General features: G+C 28.3%; 1 protein-coding gene across 1 annotated transcript in view; it reads left to right on the top strand.

The window, feature by feature from the left end:
- The window catches only part of LOC122519884 (differentially expressed in FDCP 6-like), a 34354-nt gene that overhangs the window by 15752 nt on the left and 10440 nt on the right, over positions 1-8162 (top strand). The gene's annotated exons all lie outside the window — the stretch shown is intronic.

Here is an 8162-nt window from a genome sequence, read left to right as displayed (position 1 = left end):
TTATACCGTATAAATTCGAAAAAAAAGAAACAGAATTATACCAAGAATTGTATATTTCTCTTTTCTTGTTTTTTCTTTCTTTTTTTTTTTTATAAGGATTCGTATTATTTTCATTTGCGAGTTTGCACGTAAGTTTAAGAATAATTCTTCGATAAATAAATGGTATCCGACACAAACATTGCACGTAAGAGTAGTCAGATTCGTGACGTACCGATCTTTTACTTGCAAATACAATAATTTATATACATATGTGCAAACACACACGCGTAGATAAATCCGAACGGGGAACGCGTAAATGGTTTAGAGAAAACAGCCAGAGAGAAATTCAAACGTGATTGAACTTTCATTCGTTTCTTCTCTCGAAACGTTTAAACATCAGGTACTCTAAAAGCATCGATTCTTTACTCTCTTATAATTTGTCTCTTATGTTCAAATTTCACTTTGATTATAAATTTATAATATATCTGTGTACATATATTGAATTGAGAATCGAATATTTGAAATATTTTATTCAAATTTATCAACACTTTTTTTTAATTTCGATAATTATTAATCAATTTATTTTTTTTTTTTTACCAACACTCGCAACAATAATTTCAATTTTAATTTTAAATTACAAATAATTATAAATCATGATACGAGATAAAACAATAATTTTGTATAAACCTTTTACTATCAACAGTATACAAATGTTTTCAGTAATCGAAATATTTGATCAATGATTTTTGTTCGAAGATATTACAAAGCATACGATCATTTACAAATTGAGATATGAAAAATATGAAAAAGATGAAATATCTAATCACAAATTTGAGATAATTACAAAATAATGAAAAAAAAAGAAGGTAGACAAGAAAATTGGATTATTTGAAAATTGAGATTGTAAATGTAATTGAAATAAATTCTAGTGTTTTCACTGATTACGAATAGGGACATTTATGATTGGTCGATAAAATAAAACAATAGGAATCGTATTATAGGATAATAATAAGAAGTCAATAACCAATAGGGTGACCCTGACCAGTAGTTATGTGGGTCAGGTTGAGAAGGGAGGTCAGTCGGTGATTTCTCGTCGTGTGAAAATGTATCCATATGCTTTGTACTTGTTATAAGTCGAATACGTAACACCAAAGAGTAAAAGGAAGAGGGGAATGGTGAACGCCTTTGAAAATACTTCCAATATTTCCAGTTAGTTAGATGCTTGAAAGATATACACGTAGATATAATATATCGTTCAATATAAAACCACTCGAGATTCTCTTTCACTGAACACACCCACCATATAAGTATACTTATGTTAGTTATGTTAGGCTTATGTGATTTAGCACCAGACTACAACACGTCCGTGGTTTTAATGATATTAATTTAATAGAGCATGATATACCATACCGCAGATTTTATCGACAAATAGTCAACGTTCTTTGAATATTTTTCGAATTTTATTTAAAACAAGAATGAAAGAAAGAAAGAATTAAAATGTTATTATTGTTGAAAACAACAAAGTAGGAGTAATTCGTTCAGGGATGAATTTGTCCCGGAACTTTTATTTAATATTATTATTTATTTATTTAATATTATTTTATTTATATATATATATATGGTAATTAATTTAAGGTTATTTTAATTAATTGAAGAAACCATGGGACTTTTCACCATGGGACGCTTTTCACTGTGCGATACTATGGTTTTTAAGGCCAAATATTTTACTTCAGTAATAAGATAGAAATGTTTACTTGATAAAATATTGTTTAAATGTTAAATCATTGATATAATAAATTACTTTTTGTAACGTTACAGTTAACAGAAGAAATCAGGAATATATCGATAGAGTGTAATTATCCGGTAAATGAGAAAATGTTATAGTTATTATAAAACTGAAGTTTCAAGTCTCTTGGTTGTTTAAAAAACATATCAACGATTTAATGAAAGTTTTTATTCAAGTATTAAACAATGTAACGTAACCATAAGTGCTTACGTACGTTTGATAAATTTGATACACTCTTAGAAATAAATAACGAGTTAACGTTTATTTCCCGACTTTAATGAACACGTTCGTGGAATCATACAATTAAACGAAATAACAATAAATAAAAAAAAAAAAACAAAAAATAAGATAACAGACAAGTTATACAAATAAAATCTACGAGCACGATTTTTCTTTCTTTCTTTCTTTCTTTCTTTCATATTTTTTTTTTCCACGCTCAGTGCGTCTGACTATCACCGGTATTTGTATCACTTGTGTGTTACGTCTATCAGAATTCTAACGTAACTATTCCTTTCGCAGAAAAATACAACCAATTGCTCTATGTTACGCCCTTTTACGTGAGTTTGCACGACATTTTCACTTTTTAGTTTGAACGAGGAAATAGAATTTTGTTTAATCAAAAGCATATTAATTTTATTACTATTGTCATTATTATTATTATTATTATTATTTTAATAAAAATCTTCTTTGAAATCAAATATTATATTTTAGATAAATAAAAGATTCAACTGTCTCATTTTAATTTAATATATTTTAAATTATTTGATTAATATTTAATATATAATATATAATTATAATAATTAATAATATATAATTATAATAATTAATAATATATTAATTATTAATATTTAAATTTATTACTTTTAATTTAAAATTTATCTTTTAATCGTAAACGTAAATACACTTCAAAACATTATGCACGTTATTTGGTACAAATTAAAAAAAAAAACAAACGATAAAAATAATAATAATAATAAAAATAATAATAATAATCATTAAAAAAGAAAGTTTCTTTTTCGTAATAATTTTTAATCGAAAGTATTTTCTAATAGCACACGTGAGCACACTCTAACAAAACATACGCACATTAGTTTTATTCTATGCGTGTTTACACACATATATATATAGTCACATGTACTTTAAGTAGATGGAATCGTGTCGATGAGATCAATAGGGATAGCAAAACAACAGTGAATCACGTCCTCGTGTTTAATGCTAATCAGTTAGCTTTGATTTTTCACTCCGGTGAGATTAGGATTGTGAAATGACTTACCATCCTGAATGGTACCAAGGACACCAATGGCAAGCAAGAAGAACAAAGTTCGCTGAAACGGAAGAACGTTGCATTGCATTAATAATTCCTCATCCGTTCTAAGTCGTGTATTGAATTTAATGACCTATCGTTAACGGTATTAGTATTTTTTTTTTATTTTTATTTTTAAATAGATAAATAGCGTTCAATATGATCGTTCATTCATAATTATTATTACTAGTCATTATCGTATTTTGCTAATATCGAACGGTTCAAAGAACGAAATAAAATATTTTCTATTGTTAATGAAATATAAAATATATTCTTACGAAAACATATCTAACAATATTATCTCAAATTAATTTTGAAGTACACCTCGTTCAGGACAATTTACCATCCTGATTTTCTAACGATCCGGTAATAACACTTCATTTCTCTTACGACGTAACTTCTCGGTTTAGAAATTCAGGAAGAATAATTACATTTCGTATTCGTAATGTATTTTTTTTCTTTCTTTTTTTTTTCTTCTTTATTTTGTTGCTGTTGTTGGTTACGTTAACGTATTAACACGGTTAATTTATTTATACGTTTACTTTCTTAGTCGTTTTAAATGCCTCTCGAAATTATTTATCTTTAAATAACTTCATAATGTAATACACCATATTGCATATTGCGAAAACGTTCACTTCAACATTTTATTATATCGCGAAGACGTTGTCCTTGCATTTTAATTCCAAGCTAATGTCCTGTTATGCTAACAAAGATATTTCTAAATATATACAAATATTTCTAATCAATTTATCAACGATATAAAATATTATTCGATCATCGATATTTCATTACTGATATAAATTAGTAGATGCATAATTGATGACGTAGTAATCCTGACGCAATCCTGGCGTCAAAATTCACGTCTTATATCATTTTATTTTTACCTTAAAAAAAAAACAACACTGAAATATAATAAAATGAAAAATGATTTGTGTATTATTCTTAAGTCAAGAAAAGAAAAAAAAACAAAATATATTTATCTCGAAAAATCATTTAAAAAAAATAAAACGTTCGATTAAGTATTTTCAACAGTTGGGGGTTTGAAATTGGCGTCAGGGTTGCGTCATTAATATATTAATTTATATATTAATTTATATATTAATTTATATTAATTTATATTAATTATATTAATTTAATAAGAAAAAATAAAAAATCTTCTTAACAATGTACAATCAAAAGTATCGCGGAAACACCTGTTAAAATTGATTCGAGGTCAATGGGGGTTGTGAGGTAGGGGGGGGGATAGAATTTATCCTTCCAAATGTAATGACACGGTCAAAGGATAAACGTATCGCGACGAATTCTAGGTCTCCGGTAATACAACGTGTGCTGGTGCCACTCCTCGTTATGTAACGGGTGTAAAGAGAAAGCAAGAAGAAAGAGCGCCATTCCACCGACGAACTTTCTCGTACGAGTTTTCGAGTTTGAAGTATTTGTTCGTGTGCGTGTACGTAAGTGCGCGCGTGTTCATGCGCATACAAACACACGTTCATGTTTAATAGTTACGCTAACGTTATGCGCTAACGTAACTTGCCATTTCCACTACTGGATAACGGTTAATATTGTGTGCGTTTGAAAGTTAATGAGCCGGCCATGAATTCCGAGTGAACCTGACAAAGGATCTATCTTTTTTTTCTCTAAGGACGAGACATCACATTGTCCTTTAAATATCCAATCAAAATGTCTCATTTCATTTTATTCATTAATTTCAACGATACGACGAATTTCTTCTTCCTATTAACGATTTAACTATTAATAATAATTATTTAATTATTATGATTAAACAATATTCTTTTCTTATTTTAATATTAATCGATTGATAATATCGTTTCGTTGATTAAATCTGGAATTATTTCAATCGAATAAATTTATATCAAAATGGGAGCTTTTTAAATGTCTAAATGTTAACTGGTTTTACATGAAAATGAAAATAAAATATACAAAAATATATTAATTTATGATTATTGTATGGCTTGTGTATATACGTGTGTTATAAGTATGAAAATATTTAACGGGTTTGCAACTTTCTTGTTTATACCGTGTGTTTTTTTATTTATTTCTTCTCTCTCTCTCTCTCTTTTTATATTTTTATTTTTATTTTTAGAAAACGATACCGATCTCGTGTCAGACAGTAAGTAACAGACGGTAATCAGTAATAGTCTCTTATAATAGCATGATCAAATACGTGTATTTACATGTTTGCAGAATACACAAACACACACACACTTATATTGAAAGTGGAGATAATGCGGGGAGAGCTTAATGCAGGGTAAGTCAAAAGATTTCAACGTACCCTCTTAAATGTCAAATAACTTTCTAGTAGAACTCGAGAGATGATCATTTAGAATTCTATTCGAGGTAAAAACTATAAACAATTTGATTACGATAAAACGACATAAGGGGTAGGGGGGAAGGAGGGATAGCATTCATTTGAAAAAGTTTCATAACCTAAAACGGAAGTTATACTTTCGTCGTATATTTTTTTTTTCCTCGATCGAGACTCTCTTCGTGATTGATGCGATATGTGGGACATTATTATTGTTATTATTATTATTATTATTAAGGTTTAATAATCGTAAGTTTCCTCGATGAAATTTTTCTTTAACTTCCTTTATTTTTCTCCGTTCCGTGAATTCGGTTTTCTTTCACCGACAATAAGCAAAAGTAAAAGTACTTTTTTTTCTTTTCTTTTTTTTCTTCTTCAACGTCACGTGTGACATTTCAATGGTGAATCGATATCATCATGGTCGTCGTCGTCATCATCGATATAAACAGAAGGATGATTTCACTCATAATTTGAAACCGTTAAAAGAAAATATTTAGCTTAAAATTTGTCGAGATTTTTCGAATGATTGTTTTCCTAAAATAAAAAGAAACGTTTAAGGTTCGATAATGTTTTCTTTTCTTTTTTTGGTTTTGTTCAGCTTTATTTTTATCAACCCCCCCGCTCATGGATCTTGGAAAATATTTCAATGTGTCCTAAATTAGCATACAAATTGAATAGAATGAAAAGAAAGGATAGCCCCAGATTGGTATTTATATGTTTGTTTAAAAATAAGCAAAATAAATCGAAAAGAATGGAACAATGCTGTTCATCCTCATTAACATAATACGAAAGCAACCCTATTAACCTTTCAAGCTGGTTCCTGGTATTCTCGGAGAACCAGATTTTATATTTCAAGGTCTACTCTTCTCTCATCCTCGGTGAATGTTTCAAATGTTAAAAAACAACGTACGCGAATATATTTTGCCGGTTATTTATTATGCAGAGAACGTTCGGGTTTGTCCTTTGTTTTTATTAAACATTCCTTTTCTTCTTCTTTGTTCGCAATATTTTTCCCCCCATATATACCATTTATTTTAATGATTTTTATTTAATTTAAACATACGAGTCGCTCTCAGAAATCAATGAGTGTCAAGAAAAAGAAATGTTTTTGAATACATATACATTATAAATAATAAAAATCAATATAATTTTATAAACTTTACAAACTTTCACCTTTTGATAGTTGAAAAATATCGAAAACTTTTATAATTTATTTTTAATAACTTTTAATAACCAAAAAGAATATATTATTTATTAACATTGATAAAAATCAATAAAATATCGTAAAAATGAATGAACTTTACCGTTTCTGAGAGTAATAGAAAAAAATTTATTGAATTTTTCTATGTGTATTTCTCTTGTGTATTTTGTAATGGAGATTTTTTCTGACGAAAAAAAAAAAAGAAAAGTTTTCTAATAAAATATGAATTCGTCATCTTCTCTCTTCCCTTTCCTACTTTCTTTTCTACCGGTACGAAACAACTAACGGTATCCTTCATTCAACGAATCATTTCACTCTGGTATTATTCTTGATCCTGTATACACGTAAAATCGAGTTTATCTATTGCCTCGAGAAGGGAAAGGGGAGGGATAAATCCAACAACGTGCTTCGCCCAGTTCTATTCGCTCACTTTTACTTTCCATGGAATTCGCCTCTCATAGCCGGACTCTCGCTCTCTTTAATAGGAAATTAATCAGACGATATTGTGTCAGTAATTAAATTCTATTATTTTTTTGTATCATTTTTAATATCACCAATAGACTGATTATCAATGTAAGAAAAAATAACTAAGAAATAACACATTTACAGATATCTTACACATACACACATACATGATGAGGCACACGAATACATGATAATTATAAAATTATTCTCATAAATATTTCTACATTATTTTTTCTATGCAATGATAGAAATATTCGAAATATCCTTTGGACGGGTATAAAACCCGTTTATATTATTTTCTAACAAATATATTATAAAATATTTTAAATACATCAAATAATTGCTCAATATTTTTCTATTTAAATATTTTATTCGAATAAATGAAGAAATCAATTTTGAAATTAAACGTGATTTTAATTAGATATATATACGATCGTTGACACGAATTTTATAGATATATAAAAAAAAAAAAGAAGTAAAAAAGAAGAAATAGCAATAAAGGTGATGGTATAAAAAACGTGTCTTTTTCTTTTGAAAAATGAGAAAAAGAAAGAGAGAAAGAGAAAGATTCGAAAGGTCAGCCACTGACCGTCCTCGCACACGTTAGAGAGAAGTTATTTACATTTTTCATCTCTTATCCTTGTTTTCTCTTTCCTTTACCATTCCTTCATCCTTTTTTCTCCCCCCCCCTCCCGACCTTTACTAGTTACCATTCGTGGTCGAACTTTTGGTCCCGAGATTAAGTCAAACATAACGACGCACCTTCTTTTTCCTTTCACGCATTCCTCTTCAAATAGGATGCTCGTTCCTATATACGGTGTTTCTGGTGTATTCTATACACTTGCGAAGGTCACAAAGATGTCGCGGATAAATTTGAAGGTCACAGTTCTCGATGGAAACTACACCGAGAGTCTGCAATTATCATCCCGATGTGCATTTCTTTTAAAGGTTACTTATCTATTTATTTCTTTCTTTTTTATTTCCTTTCGATCAGTATAATTACACGATACTACATTGATAATTTAATTAATAATTTAATTAATTGTGTTTTTAAATGATTTTTTTATATTTTATTTTGTTAATCCTAATGAATTTAAATGTT

This window comes from Polistes fuscatus, unplaced genomic scaffold (genome assembly GCF_010416935.1).
Source record: "Polistes fuscatus isolate 324 unplaced genomic scaffold, CU_Pfus_HIC Scaffold3, whole genome shotgun sequence".
NCBI classification, from domain to species: Eukaryota; Metazoa; Arthropoda; class Insecta; order Hymenoptera; family Vespidae; genus Polistes; species Polistes fuscatus.
Note: the sequence above shows the minus strand (reverse complement) of the source record. Positions and strands in the feature narration are given on the sequence as shown.